General features: G+C 42.1%; 1 long non-coding RNA gene across 1 annotated transcript in view; it reads left to right on the top strand.

Annotated features, from left to right (window-relative positions):
* LOC138764383 (uncharacterized) overlaps positions 1 to 24,904 on the top strand; it is a 141,199-nt gene that overhangs the window by 76,600 nt on the left and 39,695 nt on the right. The window contains exon 3 of the long non-coding RNA XR_011358148.1: positions 23,327 to 23,426. This is a non-coding gene — a long non-coding RNA (uncharacterized lncRNA). The remainder of the gene's footprint in view (positions 1 to 23,326; positions 23,427 to 24,904) is intronic.

The raw sequence follows: 24,904 nt of genomic DNA, 5'->3' as shown, positions 1-24,904 counted from the left end.
CTACTAATAAGTTAATACTGTTGCTTATGAACTTGTGGTTTGAGTTACTTTCAAAATCTTTGGTGCACACACATATAAATAAGAGATTAAATGCACATTGTGGATTATTTTCTTCATCCGAGAGCTCATGATCTCTTTTTGCTCTGTCTCAACTTTCTGTTCTGTAAGTATCTTCCTCTCGCTTGGGACTTGTCAGGTTTTGAATCACTAATGTACTGACAGATACATTTGACTGAAGGCATTCCTTACCCTGTTCAGGACAGACTGTGGAATTCACCCATTTCCATCAATTTGTATTTTTATCACTGGATTTGCCTGCTTCCACAGTGTTCCTCTTCATCATTTCACTGTGAAGATCTTTTTTAGGGTCTTCATCTCCATCTTCCCATTCCAGGAATGCTCCCTTGGCTTTTGTCTCTGTCAAGGCACCTTGCATTGGGGACTGATTTGAATGACTTCACCCTGGGCAGATATTACTAGTTAAATTCCAAACTCTATTTCTTGAAATGACATTTTCTTAATGCTATACATTTTTCTTGCAACTTGTCTCATAGGTTGACTTAAGGTAACAACAGTCCACTGGGAGGCAGGCAACTAGTTGGCAGGTTTTGAGATAAATGCTTTATTCTGGCGTTGGTACTTATTGTGACTTTGCTTTAAGCTTGTTTTATGATCGCAGTTGGCTCTGCTCTTGACCTTGTTTACCAGGTGGTTACCAGCAATGAGTTGCATTAGCTACAATCTGGTGAAACTAGCAAAGTCCCATGTGATTTCTCCCTTTGTCCCTGCCTTTTAATGTAAATAACCATCTGCTGGAGAAACTCAGCAGGTTGAGCACTGTCAATGGGAGAAAAAGAATGGTTAACGCTTTGTGCTGGAACTCTATCAGTCTTGGGGTGGGGCGGGGGATTAGGTTGCTCAGAGGATCTCTTGGTCGGTTTGCTCCTGGACATGGCCAAGTTGATCCAGGCAGCGGGCAGTCTGCCCATCTTCTGTGGTTACATCCATGCCCATGTAACCCTGGAGAACCCACAGGTGCAATGGGGGATTTCTAGGATCAATGGGTGGGACAGGGGCTTAAGTACGTTCCTTTGGCCTGGGATAGTTTTTCACCATGTCTCTACAGCCATATGTAAACATAGTTTTACTTCTGGACCTCCAAGAAACTTGTCACCTTGCCCCCAACCCCACCCCATTGATTCTCCTGGATCTCTGCCTCCTTTCTCTACGTCATTGTGCTGAGTCAATGATTCTGGGCGGGAAAGAGATATTCTCTTCTCAACATTTGTGAAGCAAAAATAGAATGTGATTTCATGTCCTCTAACCAAGTTCCTGCCCAACACTGCAGGTTTCTGTGGGTTGTCACAATTATTAACAGCATAATTAACTTCTGGTGTTCTCGGGACTTTCCCCAGAGTATGTGTACAGTAGGATATTGGTCTTAGAGGAACTGAGTCAAATTTGTGACTGTTGAGGTCTTTCCTCATTTAACAAGAGACCTGCCACACAATATGAAAGTTAATTACAAAACTGTAGTCAACCAGTTCTTTTTGTTAGTTCTTTAAATGTGCAGCATTGAGCTCTTAATTACACCCAGTTCATTCCAATGGGAAGGCCACATTATGACATAAGGCTCCCCAAACAGACTCACTGTCCAGATCTCTGCCACAGCCAGATTACCAGGTGAACAGATGCAGTTTTTCAAGGAGGGTATGAGAATGATCTTCCCACAGACTCCTGGGAATCGCTGGCTGACAACTACTCAAATTAGAGAAGGGCTTGTGTGCAAAACGTGTACAGCTCCCAACTCCCAACTTCTCCAGCAAGCCGACACCTGCCCCACTGACAGCAGAGCCTGCTGTTCCTTATATTAAACTCGTCAACCAATTTAATAGTTCAGCAAGGTGGGCCAAAGAGCCTGTTTCTGTGCTGTAGTGTTCTATGGCTATAGCCAGAGCGGCAGCAAGTCATTCTCAATCTTGAGGGGTTGTCTCTGAGGCATACATCACTGTTGTCTTATTCTCAGACATGAACACTTTATTGAGAGAAAAATTAATTATTCAACAGAGGAATGGCTGGGGAATTGGTCTCATAGGAGGAATCTGGACATGCACTCACCATAATTTTTATTCATTCACCTGGAGTGTTGTGATGGAAAATCATCCTTCCTATATCTTTGCAGCAAAGCTGAGGAGTTCTTCTCACAGGTTACTATTGTTGGTTGATATTGGTCCCTTTCTCATCCACCAGTCACTGACAAGCACTTCAGCTGATTGCTTTAATAATGAAGACTCTGCCTGTGTCCTCTGCTTTCTTAGTTACTTTATTTTCTTTTATTTAGTTTCTTAGTTACGTTATTTGGAGTGAGGCAGATTAAGTGCCAACAGCTGTAGGTGGTGACTTGGGAATAGGAAACCAGTTTTAAATCATTGCTTGATGGGATTGTGACAGCGTGAGACAGCTGTAAATAAATGTCTGGCACTGGATGTAGTTAGGGCCACAGTATTGCTTTCCCAATGAGGCCTGAACCTGAAATTGCCATCAGTCACCCATCAGTCAACCATGTGCAAAATCAAACACTGCAATGCTTCATTGCCTTCCTTTCCCCGTACTCTCCCGTACTGCACCTATTCTCACTGCTTCATCTTCAGAAGATATTCCTCAAGTCTTGCTCTGGAATCCTCTCTTTGGAATCTCCCTGTTTCACCTTCCTCTTTTGAAATGCATCTTGAAGCTTGGATCATTGACAAAGCTCTTGTCCACTTGTAACGATACCAGGCTTAGAGGAAAATGTGGCTTGATATTCATGCCAATTTTCCTGTATTACATGTGCTCCAAGTTATTTTTTATATATCATTTCTGTAATCATTTGGTTATTTGAATGTGAAGCCCCCAAGCATTTTCCCAATTGCTCTCTACACTTCAGAAAATAATCATATTGGTGGGGGACGGGGGTGGGAAGAGCTCTGGGATGTCACAAATAGTGTGGCAAAAATGCATGGTTGTTTAACCCTTTTTGTAATTCTTGTAGAATATTTGCAAATCTGAGTCAAACATTTGACCTATTTTGAAGAGTGGAATATATATTTTTAAAAATTTTTCTTTTTAAAACAATGGTTCTTAACTTTTTGCTTTCCACTCGCATACCACTTCAAGTAATCCCTATGCCATCAGTGCTGTGCGATCAGTAAGGGATTACTTAAGGTGGTGTGTGGGTGGGAAGAGAAGATTGAGAATCACTGCTCTACACCTAAATGTTACTGAAATATTTTTCTTGATTAAAATTTGTCATTGGCTCATTTCCTTTGGAGTTATGAAACTGAGCACATATCGAGTCAATTGGGTAAAATTAAAACAGTGGTTTTCAAACTTTTTCTTTTTACCCACATACCACCTTAAGGAATCCCTCACTAATCACAGAGCACATATGGCATAGTGGTATGTGAGTGGAAAGAAAAAAGTTGAGAATCACTACTTTCTTCATCATGGATTGTTTTCATAAGCTGTTATTTTCAGCCCAGCTGGAACATTATGTTCATTTTTGGAGATCTTGCCAAAAAATGTCCAAGGAGCGAAGGACTTTGGTTCTGAGGGAACTAAGGAAGCTGTAGTTGGTCTTACAGCAGAAAAGATCATGAGAAGATTTGCGTCTTCAAAGTGGTTTGGGGGTGTGATGGAGTGGATAGAAAGAGGCAAGAGGCTCTGTAACCAGATGGTGCAGGTTGAAGGTGGTTGATTTAAAAAGGGCAAGATCATTTGTGGAATGTTTTTCCAATTGAACTGCACAATCAGGAATGCACTGTCTAAAAAACTGAACAAGAAGATTTAGTCATCACTGTTGTAGAGAATAACTTAAATATTTAATGGGGATAGATTTTACAAAGGCAATGAATAAAGATCAGAGTGTGGATCAAACTGGAGGATTCCTCCAAAGTTACAAGGGATTGAATGACTGCCTTGAGTGCTGTAATATTTGAGAGCTCTGTAGTTCTTGCTTTCCCGTCAGTTCATCCAAAGCTACTGAACGTCAAGTATCAGAGAGAATGGAACCAGTTCAAGTTAAAATAAACTAGCTTGCTTGCATAACCAGATATACTGTGGTATTTGAAAGATTTATTGTACTGTAGCTAAATACTATTGCCCTTTCACTCCATACATAAGTCAATATTTTTTACAAGAGTACAGGCACCTGAATCAGGGCAACTCCAAGACCTGGGACTCAACACCCCAGTCTGTAATTGGATCGTGGATTTCCTCATTTCCAGACCACAATCAGTGAGAATTGGTAAGAACACTTCCTTCACAATCTCCATCAGTACTGGACCACCATAGGGCTGTGTTCTTATCCCCCTGCTCTACTCACATTACACCTACGACTGTGTGGCTCAGTATGACAATAATACCATCTACATATTTGCTGACAATACCATATTAATGGGTTATATAAAGGAAGGGGATGAGTCAGCGTACAGGATGGAGATTGAAACTTGGCAAAATGGGAGCACCAACAACAAACTTGCACTCATTGTCATCTAAACTAAAGAGCTGATTGTTGATTTCAGGAATGGAAAACCAGAGATACACAATCCAGAGGTCATTGGGGGTTCAGAGGAGGAGAGAGTGAACAAATTAAAGTTCTTGGGAGTCAATATCTTGCAGGATCTTTCCTGGGCCCAACACACCAATGGCATCATGAAGAAACCACGTCAGCACCTCTACTTCCTCAGGAATTTGTGGAAGTTTGGTATAACAGAAACTCTGGCAAATTTCTACAGAGGTGTGGTGGAAAGTGTGCTGACCAGCTGCATCACGGTCTGGTATGGGGACACCATTACCCCTGAGCATAAAGCCCTCCAAACGGTAATGGACACAGCCCTGAAATTCACAGGCAAAACCCTCCCCACTATTGAGAACATCTACAGGAAACGCTGCTGTCTGAGAGCAGCTGCAATCATCAAGGATCCACCCCACCCCAGAACAAGCTCGGTTCTTGCTGCTGCCATTGGGGAAGAGGTACAGGTGCCACAAAACTTGCACCACCAGGTTCAGGAACAGCTGCTACCCCTCCACCATCAGACTCCTCCATAACAAACTCAATCAGGGACTCATTTAATGACTTTTATATGCCCACATTATTGACTTTTGAAAATTCTCTCTGTATTGCACAGTCAATTTGTTTACACTCATTATCTGTTTACAGTTTATTTGTTTACATGTACACAGTCTTGTTTCACCACCAATAAGTGGTAATTCTGCCTTACCTGCAGGTAAAAGAATCTCAGGGTTGTATCTGATGTCATGATTGTACTCTGACAATAAATCTAAAATCTGAACTTATTTAATATTCATGAATAGCCCACATCTCAAGATGAAAGCACCTATCCTTGCCACTCTTATTTAGAAGATTGAGTGAAGAAGAAATGAAACCTCAAAGTTGGTTCTGTGGGAACTGGTCTTCATAAAGCAAGAAGAACCATGTGGAGATTTCATAGTAATTTAAAATGATTTGGTAGAGTGAATTGGGAGGGGGGGAAAGTATTTCTTTTGGCAGAAAGCTCAATAACCAGAGGTCACAAATTGAAGGTATTGACAAATGTCTAAGGGAAAAAGTGAGGTCTTTATAACCAGAGAATTGTTACAATGTGGGATGCATTGTCTGTGGATCAATATAAAATACAAGAATACAGATCAGCCAATAACTGGATGCTAAATACAGATCATTTGTTGGATCAACAGACAAATATACACAGATCTGAAGGTCATTTGTGCCTCTACAGTAACTGTAGCAACCAGTGCAGCACCAAACACTTTGCAAAGATATGTCAAAAGTTGTTATCAAGCAAACAAAGGGTTAAATATCCAGAATTCTAGATACTGGATGCCACCATTTAGCCCCTAATCTTCAAGCTGGTTGCAGTGAACTGGGATTTACTGGTAGGGTGTTGTGCTGATGGGTGGCCCCACCTCCCAGCTCTGCCCCCATCTGCTCATATATAACCCTGGTTTCCTGCCTAACACCAAGACTACTGTTAATCCCTACCCTTAATTAGTTATAAACTAATAAAAGCATTTGTTCTCTCTCCAGTAGTGAGAGATTTTATTAGCTTATTCCCTAATGATGGAATTGCTACTCAAGCCAGGCACGCTGCTGACAGACCCTCTGTCCTCCGACATGGCTGAGAAGTTCACATACTGGCTAGACTTCTAGGCCTACCTGAACATGACCAGAGACATCTTCCACACCGATAAACTCAGGAGGTCTGCACTTGTTTCGAGGGTAGGAACAGAAGGGTATGCAATCACCAGGAACTGTTTTACATATGATGCCACTATCAAGGCATTGAAGTCTCGGTTCCTGAAGTCGCAGAACAAGGTGCTAGTGAGGCACTGGCTCACTCTATGTCACCAGTGGTCAGGAGAGACTATCGATGACTACCTGCTGGATTTGTGGATGCTTGCCAAGAAGAGCAGGTATGAAGCGGCTATGGGCTGCGCTTGTGAGGAAGAACAGATCCAGGACACTCTAGTTGTGGGGGTCCGCTCGAGGTACATGATGCATAAACTGCTCAAGATGGGAAAGAAGGACCTGGCTAGCCATGTTGAACTGGCCAAATCACTGGAACAGGCCAAACTAGAATGACTACCTCTAAGCCAGCCAGCTCGCCCACTCAGATGACCCTTTCCAAGGATCGGGTGCTTCCACTATCCCTGCCCTAACGGCTGCCACTTCCCGTGCTAGGGAGTGCCTTTTCCGCAGCAAGAGCCAGCATCCTCGATCTTGTTGCCCGGGAAAAGACTCAGTGTTTTCCAGCTGTGGCAAGAAAGGGCATTTGGTGAGGGTAAGCCCAGGGAAGTCCGTGGCCTGCACCGCTTCTGGATCCAATTCCAGCCCCAAGCTGTCTGCCAAAAATTCACCCAAATCCACTTGCTGACGAAGGGTGGCAGTGAGGAAACGGCGTGAAAAGGCACAGTGGCCATCTTGCTGTGACCCAAATTCAAACTTGCCGCCATCATTATTGGAGGAAAAAGAAGGGTGGCCATCTTGCTGTGCCATGAGAGCGATGCCATCTTACCCACGCAGGGCAACCCAGAACTGTGGAGGCCACTTGAGTGAGGAGCATGGAGTCTCTGGGGACCTAGCCTCAATGGTCCTAGATCAGGACAGACCTCACCAGCTCAGCAAATTCATAGTGACTGTGAAGGTAAATGGACATTCCACTAAATGCCTAATCAATGCAGGCTCTACTGAAAGCTTCATAGACTCACGGACTGTGCAAGAATATAACCTAAAGATGTATCTTTCTAATTACCGCATATTTCTTGCAACTCATTCACATTTTATGGGTGTTCAACAACATTGAATAGTATATCTGTCATTTGAAGGGGGGAATTCTGTAAATTTCACTTGATGAATTGTGTGCTGTTGGGTCTGGACTTCCTGTGTCACCTTAAAAGCGAGACCTTGGAGTATTCTGGTCCCCTCCCCCATGACAGTTCGGAATGGAGGGCCCCCTAAAATTAGAACCAACATGCGGCCTCTCCACACTGAATATTGACCCACACCCCCCCCACCCCACCCAAAATCTCTTCCAAAATCTGTCCTCTGACTATAAACCCATTGCTACCAAGAGCAGGAGGTACAGTACAGCAGACTGAGATTTTATAAAGTCTGAGACACAATGTCTGCTCGAAGAAGTTATCATCGAACCTAGCACCAGCCCATGGAGAGTGCAAGTGATAGTGGTAAAAGGGGAAAACAAGTCCAGGCTAGTAATTGACTATAGCCAAGCTATACACACTCCTGGATGCATACTCCCTCCCTCGATTTTTGGTCACGGTGAATGATATTGCAGAGTTTAGGGTCTATTCGACTGTTGATCTGAAAGCTGCTTATCACCATCTGCCAATCCATTCAGAGGACCGTCCATATACAGCATTTGAGGCTAATGGTCATCTCTATCAATTCTGGAGGGTCCCTTTCGGTATTACTAATAGAGTTTCTATCTTCCAAAGGCAGATGGACAGAATGGTGGACGAGTATGGGTTGAAGGCTACCTTCCCCTACCTCGACAATGTCACCATCTGTGGCCACACCTTGGAAGTCCATGATGCCAACCTCCAGAGTTTTCTCCATGCGGCAAAAGCCCTGATCTTCACTTGTAACTCTGACAAGTGCATGTTCAGGGCTAAACAGCTGACTATCCCTGGCCACGTGGTGGCCCCAATCCTGATAGGATGTTACCCCTGTTAGAGTTCCCCATCCCCAGGACCACAAAGGTTTTGAGTGGATGCCTGGGGTTTTTCTCATATTACGCCCAGTGGATCCCTCAATATGCAAGGTTTGGCCTCTTTTAAATGCCACTAATTTCCCCCTCTTGGCTGAATCCCAAACAGCTTTTAACTACCTCCAGAACCACATTGTGAAAGCCGCCATGCACGCGGTGGACGAGAATGTGCCTTTCCAAGTAGAAAGCAAAGCTTTGGACATAGCCCTGGCCACTACATTCAACCAGGTGGGCAGGCCGGTGGTGTTTTTTTCGCGGACATTACAAGACCACGAGCTCCGGAATGCATCAGTGGAAAAGTAGGCTCAAGCCATTGTGAGGCACTGGAGGAACTACCTGGTTGGTAGAAGATTTACACTCCTCACTGCGCTCAGTCACATTCATGTTTACTAATGTCAAGAAGGGAAAAATCCAGAATGATAAGATTGCAAGGTGGAGGATTGAACTCTCCACCTACAATTGTGACATTACCTATTAGCCAGGAGCCCTTAATGACCCTCCAGATGCCTTATCCAGAGGAAGCTGTGCCTCTGCACACACTGGTCAACTGCGGTCTATGCATAAAGAGCTCTGCCATCTAGGGGTCATCCGCATGGCTCATTTTGTCAAGGTGCGCAATCTGTCCTACCCCATGGAAGATGTCAGGGAAACATCCAGGTCTTCCCATGTCTGCGCTGAGTGCAAGCCACATTTCTACCACCCTGCGAAGGTGCACCTGATCAAGTCATCCAGGTCCTTTGATTGGCTCAGTGTCTATTTTAAAGGACCTCTCCCCTCCACAAACAGGAACACCTTCTTTCTTTCTGTCATTGACGAGTAATCCCACTTCCCGTTTGCCACTTCATCAGTCATGAAGGCCCTATACTCCATTTTCAGTCTGTTTGGGTATCCAAGCTATAGTCATAGCGACTGGGGCTCATCCTTTATGAGTGACGAGCTACGTCAGTACCTGCTGGTGACGGACATTGTGCCCAGCAGGACTTCCAGCTACAACCCCTGGAAGAACGGGCAGGTTGAAAAGGATAATGTCATGGTCTGGAAGGCTATCAAACTGGCCCAGAAGTCAAATGGCCTTCCAGACTCGTGCTGTTAGGAATTCCTCCCTATATCCATTCCATCTGGTTGCTACTATGTACCCCAACCAACGCTACTCCTCATGAGCTCCTATTCACTTTCAAAAGAAGGTCGGCGTAGGGAACTATACTCCCAGTCTGGCTCACCACCCTGGTCCAGTCCTTCTTAGAAAGCACGTGAGAAGATGCAAGTCCAACCCGCTGGTGGAAAGGGTGAAACTGCTCCACGCCAATCCTACGTACACCTATGTTGAGTATCCGGATGTTAGGGAGGACACCATCTCCAGCAGGGACCTGGCACCTGTTGGAACAGAGGGTCCTGTGAGCCACGGAGCTCATTCTCACTGTCCCTAGTGAAGGCCTTGGGTTATCTGGTTCAGGAGGAAAGTGGTCTCCCCCTCCACCTTTGAGCCGGAAACCCAGCCTGCAACTCCTCCCTCACAAGGGGACCAGGTGACTCGAGTCCAAAGCCCCCCAGTGCTAGGGCGCTCCACCAGGATCTCCAGACCCCTGGACCACATGAACTTGTAAATTTGTAAATAACTGTATATATTTTTAACCATTTGTTCTGAACCCATGTTCTCTGTCTTCATTCATATACCCTAAATTTTACAGGAAGGGTTGAATGCAGTGAACTAGGATTTACTGATAGGGTGTTGTGCTGATGGCTGGCCCCACCTCCCAGCTCTGTTCACATATAACCCTGGTTTCCTGCCTAAACCCAGAACCCTTCTGAAGACTACAGTGAAACCCTACCCTTAGTTATAAGTTAATAAAAGCATTTGTTCTCCCTCCAGTCATAGAGCTTTTATTCACGCTACACTGGTCAAAAAAGCTATTCGAGCTAATTCCACATCTGAGCTCTGAGTGTACAAGATACTGAAGGTTGTCTCCACCATTCTGTCAGCCAATGAGATCCAAATTCCCATCACTCTAGGTCTGTACTCTTGAGTTGAGAAGAACAAGGGTTGATCTCTTATGAAAAGTTCAAATTTCTCATGGGTCAAGGCAGAGTAGATGCAGGGACGGTGCAGTTGGCGAGTCTTGAACCAGGACCAAAGTTGTATTCAGGACAGAAATGAGAAAAAAAAATTTCATCCGCAGGATAGAGTGTGTCTGGAATTCTCTATCCAAGAGGCTTTGGAGTCCGAGTCACTGAGCCTATTCAAGACACAGATTCTTAGTTCTCAGGTCTCAATGGAATATGGTATTAATGTAGGGAAGTAAAAGATCAACCATAACCTTGGTGGAAGGTGAAACAGGTATGAGGGGCTGAATGGCCTACTCCTGCATTTTCTTACTTGCTTGAGTTCCTGTGTAACCTTTGGGAGATAAGGGCTTTCCTCTGATTCATTGTCTTTCTCTTGATTCATCACTCCCTTAACTCACTGCCTCTAGCTTATTCTCCTATTGCAGAAGGAAATGCATCCTTCCTATTCATCCTGTGAGATGGCTCACATCTCCTTTAAAGAGAAGAGACTTAGAGCAAAGTGAATACAATAACTATAAGGGGAATATGCCAAAGAATTTGAACCTGTGGATGAATTTTTTTTTTGTTACCCCACTTAGCATGAGTGATTACGAAGTCTTCCACCACTGGAATCTGTTTAATGTCAGACTATGAAGGTAGGAAACTGATCCGTAGATTGTATTTGAGCAGGTTGTTTTCAACAACAGAATGAGCTCCCCTGAGCAGCTCCTACATAATGCATCTCTGGGATATAAGATACAGTAGCAGAATATTTACATTAATGGACTACAGTCCAATCCTGATGCGACAGAATTTTATTTGGGTTAATCAATAAATATGGAATCTGTGAAAGTCAATGTTAGCAATGAAACAAACAAAATGTGATGAAAGCCCATTTCATTCACTAATTTTCAGGGAACAAAAATGACTGTATTTAGTATAACTTCCTGCAAATACACTGCAGATGCTGGAATATGGAACAAAAAAAGTGCTGAAAGAACTCAGTGGGTCAAGCAATATCCATGGAGGCAAAAACTATCAATGTTACAGGTTGAAATCCTGAATCAGGACTGAGAGGGAAGAGGAAAGATTGTCAGTGTATAGAGGATGGCGGTGAGACAGACGATGGTAAGTGATTGGTGGAACCAGATCAAGAGGTTGATGGGCAGATGTAACCAGGTGGGAGGGGATAGAGAGATCTACCACAGGCAAAAGAAATAAAAGTTTGTGTGGGAGGAGAACACTGGAGGTGGGGTAGTGGAGGTGAGGGAAGGGTAACCTGAAATTGGAAATTTCACAGTTCATACCATTGGGCTGGAATAACCTGTATGAAACTCTTCAACTGCTGCTCATAAAGGCCAAGTAAGTGACTCAATTCAAAAGTAATTAGAAGTGGGAAAGATGCCCAAATCTCTGAATGGATAAAACCATGAATGGGTAGGAATATATGAATGTACAAATCTGTAGTCAAATCGAAAAGCTGCCGGTAAAATTTCCCAGTGAATTGTAGGTGTTATGTCTTTTGATTTTAAAAAAATTACAACACGGTAGAAGTTGATTCGGCCATTAAATCCCATGCCACCAAATTTCATCGAATTAACCTACAACCCTATATGTTTTTGGAGTATGGGAGTAAACCAGAGCACCCAGAGGAAGTAAATGCAGACATTGAGAGAACAGATAAATTCCTTACAGACAGCGCCGATTTGAACCAGCTTCACTGGCTCTATAACAGGGTTGTGCAAACCACTACACTAACCGTGCCACAAGACCACATGGACCACTAAGTTTTAGCAAAAAAATGAGAACTATTGCTCCATTAAAATTAGTGCTGAATGTAATTGCTGTTGTTTAAGTTCAGCAAAGAATTTAATTTACAACTTAATCATCTGCAGCAAGACAAAAGAGATTATCGAGACCTTTCAGGTGAATTTAAACCACTGTTTCCAATACTGAATATTACAAAGTGAACTGAGAAAAACCGAAGGGATCTTTCATCATGCTAGAGGTTTATGAATCTCATATATCATGGGAAATCAAGAAATATCTTTCTCTTTGTCTCTCCCCCTCTCTCTCCCAGATGGACACTGAGCACATTGCTCATTTTATTATTTACTCAGAGAGAGATTCACAAGGAATTAGTTCAATCGGTGGACAAAAAGAGTCTTATTTAATTTTGTTTCATTTCTTTCAGGGGTTATTCATTGCTATCCATTCAGGCTAACTCACTAACTAGGTCAGCGATGCATTCAAGCAAAATTGACTATTTAAATACAAATTAAATTTGGATGTGCTGCGAAGTATGTCCTCAGAAGTTTCTGATGGCACATTTGTCTCAAGGACAGCTCCAGAGATTCAGGCAGAAACTTGAAGTGTGCTACTGAGGGGATACTACATTGTCAGCGGCATTGCTCTTTGGATGCAACCTTCCACCACTGTTCCATCTGCTCCCTCAGGTAGATATGAAAGATGCCCTGGCACTATTTTTGAAGAAGCATCCTGATTTGACATCCGTTCCTTAACTAACATCACTGAAAATACAAAATGCTGCAGGTGCTGGAAATCTGAAATTAAAAAGAACACGAGAATGCTTGAACTGCTCAATTAACAATGTGGGATGAAGTCCTTCAGTAGAAGTGGGGAAATGTTAGAAATGAATTAGTTTTGGGGTTGCAATGGGTAAGGAAGGAGTGAAGGGAGAAGTTCCAAATGATGGAAATGGTGATGGTGCGGGCTGAGAGAAGGTGATAAGAGAGTGCCTGAATGTGCAGGCAATGTCGATTACTTGGCATTCTGACCTTGCTGCCAGGAAGATCAGCTGGGAGATCATTGAGTCTGGATGTAAAAAAAAGAACAAATTTATCTGCATGAAAATATTCATGCACAGATGCTACACAACCTTTTGTGCATTGGAAGTCAATTGAGCACAGGTCTCAATGCTCGTGGTAATAGCCTTCCAGATTACTACTATTGAATTTATTTGATAGAATTCAGGAAAATGATTGGAACTTTTCCCACAAACTTTCACATTAGTTCAAATGCAACAGCTGAAGAATTTTAAAATGCTGCATTCAACAAAGGTGACAGTAAAACTGCAAGGTGTCGTAAAACAAAACACCCCACTCTATTATTAATTTCCTCCAGTGAAGAAAATCTTCCATCATTACCAGGTCTGGTTTTATGCACATCTTAATGACTTTTCCAAATGGCACAACCACTAAGTAGTAAGTTCAGAGGTAATTTGGGATAGATAATGTACCTTAAAATTATATTTATCTGCTGTATCCTTTGGATATACTGAGTTTCTTTCTGGCTAGTTATTTATTTTCAAAAAATAAGTAGTCATAAAGATGTGGAGTTTTGTAGCATGGAAACAGGCCCTTCAGTCCAACTTGAATATGATGATCAAGTTGTCTTCAGAAGTTGGTCTCATTTGCCTAAAGTTGGCCCATTTCCATAATATATATTGAAGATGTTTCTTACATAGTCAGAAAACCACACAGCAGAGAAACAGTCCCCCATCAGTCTATTGAATGCACGACTGTCCCACAGTCTCATCAATTCCACTCACACCAGATTTTACCACTCACCTATATAACAGGGGCAATTTACAGTGGGTAATTTAACCAACCTACTTGTCCTTGGGATGTGGGAGGAAGCCGAAACAACATGCAGAAACCCATGCCATCTGAGGAAGGACATTCAAACTTCATAGAGACAGCCCCTGTGGTCGGTATTGTACCCAGGATTCGTGCCCTCTGAGGTAGTGGCTCCATAACGCTTGTTTTTTGTGAAACATTGTTAAATATATAATCTAGGTTTTAAATAACATGTATTTGCAGTACTGGAGAGAACATGTTTACATTAAATTATACTTAAAAAATAATAACTTGTTTTATAGCATGTAATTAGATTAGGAACATTTTCCACACAGGGAATAAAAGAAAGCAGGTATTTGAACACAAGCTGTTTCAGGGAGTTCCCAGAAGTTTGTACCAGTAGGGGCAGCCCATGGTTAGTGCAATGCTGCTACAGCGCCAACGACCGGGGTTTGAATCCGCCTCTGTCTGTAAGGAGTTTATACATTCTCTCTGTGTCTGGGATTGCTCTGGGTCCTCAGTTTTCACCCACCCTTCAAAATGTCTGGGGGTTGCAGCTTAATTGGTAATTGGTCAATACAGGCTCGTGGGCGAGAAGGGCCTGTGATCATGCTGTACGTCTAAATAATTGAAGCTTAGAAGGCTTCAAAGAGAAAGGGTTCAAACAAAGACACAGACCAGGTGAGCTGAATGACAAGTTCTTGTGCTGTCAACTTCAATAAAAATATTAAGTGAGCTACAATATTTCCTCAGCAGCGAAGTTCAAAATATGTTCCAGACACCAACAATTTAGTCTGTTTGGTTTGACTTTTAAGAGTTTTGTTTAGTAACAAAACTTTTATTTAACTTTTTACAGTGAGGAATATGTATTCTTCAAAAACATTTTAATGCCAATGTGGCTGGCCAAGTTACAGGAAATGATGTCAGAATTCCAGATGGAGATCAAAAATCCGGAAGGGTGTACAAAAAATTATCTTGCTCTCAGTGTCACCAAGACCAATGTATTGTTAATTTTAGGAAGGGGAGGATGAGAAACCACACACTTGTCCACATTTATGTATACTTTTGTAGTTGGTTTTTTTAAATCAAGTTTGACTGCAGCAAGAATTTCAGTGTACAATGTATATGATAATAAACTCTATTATTACCATGAAAAGTTTAACAATATAACAATTACAGCACGGAAACAGACCATTTTGGTCCTTCTAGTTCACACCGAACTAAGTACTCTCCTTTAGTCCCACCTACCTGCACCCTTCCCATAACCCTCCATTCCCCTCCCATCCATATACCTATCCAATTTTTCCTTAAATGATAAAATTGACCCTGCTGCTTCTGCTTCTACTTCTCCCAGAAGTTCATTCCACATAGCCACCACTCTCTGAGTAAAGGAGTTCCCCCTCATGTTACTTCTAAACCTTTGCCCCTTAACTCTTGACCTCTTGTTTCAATCTCTCCTACTTTCAATGGAAAAAGCCTCTTTCTATCCCTCTCATAATCTTAAATCCCTCTATCAAATCCCCTCTCAACCTTACATGCTCCAAAGAATAAAGACCTAATTTGCTCAATCTTTCTTTGTAATCTAGATTCTGAAACCCAAGAAACATTTTTGTAAATCTTCTCTGCACTCTCTCTACCTTGTGGATATCCTTCCTATAATTTGGAGACCAGAACTGCACATAATATTCCAAATTTGGCCTCACCAATGCCTTGAACAATCTCAACATCACTTCCTAACTCCTGTATTCTATGCTTTGATGTATAAAGGCCAGCATACTGAAAGCCTTCTTCACCACCCTATCCACATGTGATTCTACCTTCAGGGAGCGATGAACCATTATTCCTAGATCTTTCAGCTCCATCGCATTCCTCAATGTCCTCCCATTTACTATGTATTTCCTGTTTTGATTATTCCTACCAAAATAAAGCACTTCACACTTCTCAGCATTAAACTGCATCTGCCATCTTTCAGCCCACTCTTCTAAGCAGTCCAAATCCTTCTGCAATCTAAAAACCTTCTTCATTATCCACAATTTCACCTATTTTAGTATCATCTGCATATTTACTAATCCAATTTACCACCTCATCATCCAGATCATTAATATAAATGACGAACAGCAAAGGACCAATGCAGATCCCTGAGGCACACCACTTGTTACCGGCCTCCAGCCTGACGAACAGTTGTCCACTATGACTCTCTGGCATCTCCCTTCCAGCCACTGTTCAATCTATTTGACTAGTCAACTGGTCAAGTGTGAAAACCCAAACTCCCATTCCTATCCCAGGACACTGAATGGCCAATTAGTGGGACACAAGTGTGAAAGGGGCTAAAGTCTTTTAATGGTCATTATTTCTGTTTCTGACTTCCCAATGGTTCAACCCATTTTCACATTGCTTTTGGGTTTTGGTCTTCCCTGTCAAGACTGGCATTTATTGCTCCCTCCCTACCAATTGCCCTTGAGTTGATCTTGGTAAGTCACCTTCTTAAATTGCTTCAGTTTCTCTGGTTAAGGTACACCCACAATGGTGTTGGGAAGATGGGTTTAGGATTTGGATCCAGCGATGATGAAGAACAATTATTTGTTTGTCCAAATCAGATCAGTGTGCAACTTAAAGGGGAACATGCAGGTGGCAATGTCCCTTATGCTGGGTGCCCTTGCCTCTGGTATCAGAGAACTGGTGCTAGTTTCTTATCTGAGAGATCGTAGGTTTGGCAGTTTGCCTCAGTAAGAACAATTTTCCATTTCACCTCAGAACCAAAGTTTATAGATCCTAAGCTTCAGGGAAGTTCTTATGACTGGTAAATTTATCGACTGACATATGCATATTATTTCTCTATTTTTGCTGTAAATATATTAGTTAACTTTTTATTGGCTTTAAATTGTTTTGGTTGTAATGAGGTTATGAAACTACTACAGATATATAAATTCTTTCTTGTGATTTATCAAGGGACACTGCAAGAAACTAACAGAGCGTGCAGTTAAATGCACCTTTTGGCGGAATGAACAATATCCTTGTTTGAGAAGCAGATTCTCTTTGAGGTCTTGCTGATCCAGACTGCTGAAATAGAATTAGTTCTTGTAGGCCAATCCCTCTGATACTGCTGCCACTCCCTCAGCCTGAACTGCCCTTCACAAGAAGGGTTGTACAAGAGCTTGATCAATGAAACCCATAGGGAACTTAAAGACAGGTATTTTAATGTACAACTCAAAATATTGTCAGCAAATAGACGAAAGTTCCAGAAATGGCTTTTTTTTTGATGCACTCTCTTTAAATGGGGAGAGTGTGTGGTTTTAAAAGTCAATTAACTATAGATCCAACCAAATGGAACTTCTATAATGTTCACTGAATCTTAAACCCATTGTCTATGGTTGGAACATAGGAGCTGTTGTTTTGAGACATTTCAGCTGATTTGGCTTTCTGTGGGAGCTTGCTGTGTGCAGATTGGCTTGTGTCTTTCCAATATCACAAACAATGCACTGGAGCATCCTGGGATAGAGAAAAATGCTACAGCGATAGAATTTCTCTTAAAAATTATAAATATCTATTTTCAAATAATTAACCCACATAGAAAGTTGGTTGAACATAGAACACTACAGCACAGTACAGGCCCGTCAGCTCTCGATGTTGTTCCTTATTTAAAAAGTACTAAACCCTCCCTAACCTGTAACCCTCTATTTTTCTTCCATGTGTTTGAGTCTCTTAAATGCCCCTTATGTTTCAGCCTCCACCACCATCCCTGGCAAGGCATCCCAGGCACCCACAACTCTCTGCATAAAAGAAAATACCCCTGATATCTCCCCTTAACTTCCCTCCCTTGTACATATGTCCTATGGTGTTTGCTATTCCTGGCCTGAGAAACAGGCGCTGGCTATCCACCCTATCTATGCCTCGTAACCTCTCATCCTTCTATGCTCCAAAGAAAAAAGTCCCAGCTCTTCTAACCTTGCCTCATAAGACTTATTTTCGAATCCAAATAACATCTTGATAAATATCCTCTCCACAGCTTCCACATCCTTCCTATAATGAGGTGACCAGAACTGAACACAATACTCCAAGTGTGGTCTCACCAGAGATTTGCAACATGTCACAGGGACTCAAGATGTGACAGGTGCATGAATGGATCAGTGTTGGATGTGCAATGATGTGCCATTTTTATAACTAATCCAGATGTTGGGATAGAAAATTACTTAGCCAGTTTGCTTGTAAGACGAGGGGACCAATAGACATGGGTGCAATTCAGCCATTCAGCCCATCGAGTTGCTCTCCCATGTGATCATGGTGATTTATTTTTCTACTCATCCCCATTCTCTGTCTTTTCCCTGAAACCTCTGCTTCCAATATACCCAATGACTGCTACCACAGCCATCTGTACCAAATAAATTTACAGGTTCACAAGTCTCTGACTGAAGAAATTCCTCCTTAGCTCTGTTTTAAAAGGACACCCCTTTATATTCTGAAGCTGTGCCCTCTAGCGCTGGACTCTCCCACGACTGGAAACATCTCCATGTCCACTCTCTCCAGCCTTCCAATATTCAGTATGCTTCAATGAGATCTTCTCTCATCCTTTAAATTCCAGTGAGTACAAGATCAGAGCCACCTAACACTTCTCATACATTAACCCTCTCATCCCTGGGTCATTCTCATAGGCCTCCTTTGAAGCCTCCCCAATGCCAGCACATCCTTCTTTAACTATGAGTCCTAAAGCTGCTCACAGTTCTCCACAGTACTCTGCTTCTATTGTTTCCATCTTTATCTTTACCTGATCCCTCTCTTCTAGCTCATTCTAGTACTGCTTTTCACTTTCAACCCACTCCCCTGCCTGTCTCAAGAACATAGAACATTCCAGCACATTCCACTCTATCTCTCTCACTTATATCTATCCTATAATCTGTTACTTGTCTTTTACTTGGCATTCCCCACTCTCATCCTTAATGCCTACTATCTCTTATTACCACCTTAGTGTTGACTTGAAACGTTGGCTGTCCTGACCCACCAACTTTGCTTTGCTCAAGATTCTGCCATTTGCAGTATCTCTCACATTGCATAGAACAAACCACTATCTAAACCAGCCATTTTTGATGGCTCCCCTGGGGCATCAGAACATTTTAGGTGGGGGGGGGGTGGATGGACTGAAATCCTAAATATTTTTGTTTTATATGTAGTTGATAGGAGAGAAATACAAGAAAAAAAACCAACTAAACTTAATTGCTTCACAGGAAAGGGGGCCCATAAACTTTCAGCAATGTCTGAAGGGGACCACAACCAAAACAAGGTTGAGAATGGCTGGAACTGAGCAAATTAAGATGCAATAAAGATGAAGAGAACTTGTGTCTAAAAATTGACCTTTAAAATGCCATAGAAAGGTATAAAATTGTAAAATTGTCTGAAATGAATGAAGTATTGATTGTTACAGGACTAAGTTACAAGAGGATAGAGCACTGTAAATATTTATGGGCACCAAACATTGGGAAAAATATATTGGCCTTTGAATGAGTGCTGTAGAAATTTATTAGTATTAGACCTGGGCTGCAAGTCTTAAATTACCCATCAGATATCATACAAACTAGGATTGTATTGCCTGGAATTTGGGAAGTTAGAGGGCCATGGAACTTTGAATATTTCCCAGAAAAATAGCATTTATTGCTGGGTCAATTGTTAATTTTGAATCTGAAATTGATGGATTTCTGAAGATACAAGTTGACATAGATAAAGGTGGGAATATAGAGTTCGGTCACAGATCAATCATAGTCCCATTGAATGATGCCACAGAGTTCAGGAGTTGAAGATCCTACCCCTGTTCCCCTGCTGCTAGTGATTCTGCTTTCCTGTTTCTGTCCAGCATGGAAATAATTAGTTTTAAAATTAAATGTATGAATAATCAGTCTGTTTGCTAATTAACTCTAATTAGCATAGTCATCCACAAATCCTTGAAATGTCATTGTATCTGAAGTTAATTAGCAAAATTAAAATTGAGCATTAATATTAACCTTGTGTATAATTTTGCTGCTAGTTGTCTTTGTGATTGGTATGTTGAGAGTTGTGGGTGCCTGGGGTTGTGGCAGAGGCTAGAACATCAGGGGGATTTAAAAGACTCTTAGGCATGTAGATGTAAGGAAAATAGAGGGTCATGGGTATGTAGGAGAGAAGGATTAAATTGTTGGGTCAGTTGATATAGGTTGGCACCACATTGTGGGCTGAAGGATCTTTACTGTGCTGGAATGTTCTATGTTCTTGAGACATTACAGTTGATCAATATAAGCTGTCAAGTTTCAAGTTCTTGAAATATACCAAGATGCAGAGATAAAGTTAGTTTTGTGAGCTGTCCAGCTAGACATTCCATTCATAATACTGTAAATAAAACACAGTACAGAAGAGCAACATTACAGAAAGAGAGATCTGTTTATAAAGACCAGAAGCTACTTAATTTTACTAATGTGAGGTTCATTCAGGCATCCAAAAACTATTTTTAACTGACACAATGGATCACAAATGGAAGGAAAAACAAGAATGTGCATTTGTATTGTGTCTTTAGTATAGTAAACATCCTAAGATGCTTTACAAGAATTGCCAAGAATAATTTTGACACCTATTGGCAACAGGAGATACTGGGGCAAACTGAAAACTTTAGACAGTGTCTTTTAAAAAAAGGTGGAGGTTGAGGGACAAGAAGTTCTAGGGAAGGACTTGCAGGGCACAAGGTTTTGATGGATGAAGACACAGGTGCCCATGGAGGAATGATTAAAATCAATGTCGTACAAGAGGCCAGAATTGGAGCCAAGATTGTTGGGGTGTGAGAGGTCACGAAAGCAGGGAGGGTAGGAGAACATAAAACTTGAGCTCTTTCAGGTCAAGTTGCTGAGTTATAAGTTAGTCAGAATCAGTGAGTGAGAGTGACGCTGAATGCACGTTCTTCATACATCAATTCCATGTGCCCTGCCCAACTTTGTGGAAAGTATCATTTGAACAGAAGAAAAAAAAAATGATTGGGGCCTATCGAAATAAAATAGTGTGATAATTTATTGCAATGAAATAGAATGGATGAAACCATTCTGCTCATCTAAGCTGTGCCTTCTTGGAAGGAGATCACAGTAATCCATATCTTTTCACTAATATCCTGACCTTGACTTCATTATTCTTCATTAATCTTGGTATATAACAAATCTTCATTTTGAAATTTCTAATTTGAAGCAAGGTCAAAGCAATTATTTAAAGGAAAGAATTGCAGTCTTCATTTTCCACTTAATAAAGTGTGTGTTGTGGGTCTTTTTTATCAGTAGTCTGCAGGTTCGTTTCTTGCTTCTCTTTTTCCACCTTTAAATATTACCACAATTTGCCTTGGCTCATGAACCTTGGGCTCACGTTTTTTTAAGTTGGTTTTTGTTAGTTGAACTGCTTGACTAAATCAGTGTCCATATGAAACAGAAAAATAATCAGAAATTCATTAATGTTTCCCAGGCAATGGTTAAAGGGTTGGCCTTAATGAGTCATTAAAGGGAACAATCCATTGCCTTATTTGTCAACATTGACAAATAGGAAATTAAAAATGAAATTTGTGATAATTAAGTAACAGGAAGGGGGAAGAATTTTCTGTTGAGAGAGATCTTCAGAAGTGGGGCTTTCCGCATGTACATCTGAAATGACACAGAAGGTGACCAGTATGTCCATGGAGCAATCCTTCAGTCCTATTTACCCTCCTCATGTCTCATTAGGATTAGGGTTGGGGATTACAATTTATTATCTCTCTCACATGCCTATCAGTTCCTCGTCAATCCTTTTCTTGCCATCAACCTACTGGATATTTTACAGCAGCCAATGGACCCAGCAGTATTTCTTTGGGGTTTGGAGGAAACCATGGTCACAGAGAGACTCTGCACAGAAAACAGCAGATGTCAGGATTGAATCTGGAACTCTGGAGTTGTGAGGTTGCATCACTATTTCACACATTTGGACCCAAATTTGTTCATTTTTAAATGCATTAAATTTTATATGAAAATATTTCACTTTCTAATTTAAACTTCTCAGATGGAGGTAAGAGATATCCTGGCACTATCTGAAGATGTGCAGGAATGACATTTCAGGAGTCCTGATCCAATATTTTACCAATTGCACATTTTTAAAAAAGATTTATACAACCAGAATTACTTTGCTGTAAATTATCTGCTGCAGTTCCTATGTTACAGCAGTAACTGAACATCCAAAAAGGTTCAGCAGTAATAAAACATTTGAGTTCCTGAGATCCTGACAGGCAGTAAAGAAAAACAATTTATTTTTCTAAATTATTTTCTCCACAGGAATATTTTTCCATAACTGAATATTAGAAATGACTGCCTGCATTATGCCCTATCAGAGCAGTGAATACAAGAGGTAGGCAGCAGTCATTTATAGTGCTGTGAATTTCAGCTACCTGATAAGACGATTGTAGTTATTGCGAAGCTGATTGGGAGGCTACAGCTTCCATATGTGGAATGTGCATTAAACTTATTACTGATGCAGATCTCTCTCTATCGGCAAATAATAGGAGACAGGCTTGCAATTATATTCTCAGGAAATTCTGAAGTGTTTCACAGTTCGCCAAAATCTGTGGAAATGTTGCAATGTTAGAAAAGAGACTGCAGCAAGCTCCCACAGATGGCAGTCTTGACCGACATAACCAATATTACTGATGTTGGGTTAAATAAATCTGCAGTAGGAGGGAGCCTCCTGTTTCTCTTTTTGATCGCCATGGGACTTTTTTTTAGAAGCAGTGAGAGTTGGCAGTGCCCGCAAAGTATTATCGCATTGAAGGCAGACAAACCAGCCTGGTGGATTGGTGCTGCACATAAGTCTCCCTCCTCCCCCATCCTTCATCTAATGCCATCATGCACTTTTACCTCTCCTGCACTTACCTAGATGCCCAAATTTATTCACCCAGAGCACTGATAAAAATGCAGCAATAATCACAGTACCCATAGGAATTAAAAGGTAACTAATGTTCTGGCCTGAGCCCAATTGTTCCTCCTACATTACAAGATTTGTCAGTAACTGCCTTGTGTTTATAATTGTAAGTTAAAGCATCTTCTCTACTCCTTGAAATTCTTAGATAATCTGAAAGACATTTTGTAGACCATTCCTTATCTCCAGGGCTGGAGAACTCAACCATTTCAATCTTTTTTCATTGGTTCAATCTCGCACTTCTGGCAACATTGTAGTCAGCCCTTGTTACACCCTCTTTGGTGCATCTATGTCTTTTTTAAATTTGCAGAGCACACAGCATTCGAAATGATCTCACCTCGATTTAATATAACCCATCTACTTTATGGTGCCCTGTTGGGAAAAGGATAACCGTCATGCATTGTTCCAAGAATATGGGAGTTTCCTTGTTCGTCCAGTAGGATTAATGCACTGGTTCATTTGCAGAAGTTGAATAAGGTGCAACAAGACCTCATCAACCCCATTCTCTGACTGATGTCATGGCGAACCAATATTCAGCAGTGTTGCAGCAGTGGATATGGACTTGGTAAGACAATGTCTTTGTATCTCTTTGGCTTGGCTTCGCGGACGAAGATTTATGGAGGGGTAATGTCCACGTCAGCTGCAGGCTCGTTTGTGGCTGACAAGTCTGACGCGAGACAGGCAGACACGGTTGCAGTGGTTGCAGGGGAAAATTGGTTGGTTGGGGTTGGGTGTTGGGTTTTTCCTCCTTTGTCTTTTGACAGTGAGGTGGGCTCTGCGGTCTTCTTCAAAGGAGGTTGCTGCCTGCCGAACTGTGAGGCGCCAAGATGCACGGTTTGAGGCGATATCAGCCCACTGGCGGTGGTTAATGGGGCAGGCACCAAGAGATTTCTTTAGGCAGTCCTTGTACCTCTTCTTTGGTGCACCTCTGTCATGGTGGCCAGTGGAGAGCTCGCCATATAACATGATCTTGGGAAGGCGATGGACCTCCATTCTGGAGACGTGACCTGCCCAGCTCAGTTGGATCTTCAGCAGCGTGGATTCGATGCTGTCAGCCTCTGCCATCTCGAGTACTTAGATGTTAGGGATGAAGTCGCTCCAATGAATGTTGAGGATGGAGCGGAGACAACGCTGGTGGAAGCGTTCTAGGAGCCGTAGGTGATCCCGGTAGAGGACCCATGATTCGGAGCCGAACAGGAGTGTGGGTATGACAATGGCTCTGTATACGCTAATCTTTGTGAGGTTTTTCAGTTGGTTGTTTTTCCAGACTCTTTTATGTAGTCTTCCAAAGGCACTATTTGCCTTGGCGAGTCTGTTGTCTATCTCGTTGTCGATCCTTGCATCCGATGAAATGGTGCAGCCGAGATAGGTAAACTGGTTGACTGTTTTGAGTTTTGTGTGCCCGATGGAGATGTGGGGGGGCTGGTAGTCATGGTGGGGAGCTGGCTGATGGAGGACCTCAGTTTTCTTCAGGCTGACTTCCAGGCCAAACATTTTGGCAGTTTCTGCAAAACAGGACGTCAAGCGCTGAAGAGCTGGCTCTGAATTGGCAACTAAAGTGACATCGTCTGCAAAGAGTAGTTCACGGACAAGTTGCTCTTGTGTCTTGGTGTGAGCTTGCAAGCGCCTCAGATTGAAGAGACTGCCATCCGTGCGTTACCGGATGGAAACAGCATCTTCATTGTTAAGGTCTTTCATCTGGGAATAAATGCTGGAGGCATTGAAAACTAACTCCCAAACTCTCAGTTCATTCTATAAACCCATTTAGTTCATTGCAGCCTGCCCTGTTGTGATAGTACAGATCTATCACCAATGTATATAGTTACAGTATCTAGACTGTGCTTACAGCGATTGGCTGAGAGCTAAGCCACGTCTACTGTCTGGGCCTTAAAGGGTTGTGTCCCTAGCCAGTTCGGATCATTCCGGACTGGTCGGCCACCTGTGAAGTGCTCCTGTCTTTTGCTAATAAAAGCCTTGGTTTGGATCAACAAGTCTTTAGTTCTTTCAACGAGCTCTACACCAGGGGCGTGGCAAGATGGCGTA

The sequence above is a fragment of the Narcine bancroftii genome, chromosome 1 (assembly GCF_036971445.1).
Source record: "Narcine bancroftii isolate sNarBan1 chromosome 1, sNarBan1.hap1, whole genome shotgun sequence".
Classification (NCBI taxonomy): domain Eukaryota; kingdom Metazoa; phylum Chordata; class Chondrichthyes; order Torpediniformes; family Narcinidae; genus Narcine; species Narcine bancroftii.
The sequence above is the reverse complement of the archived record's forward strand: the minus strand, read 5'-3'. Positions and strand labels throughout refer to the sequence as shown.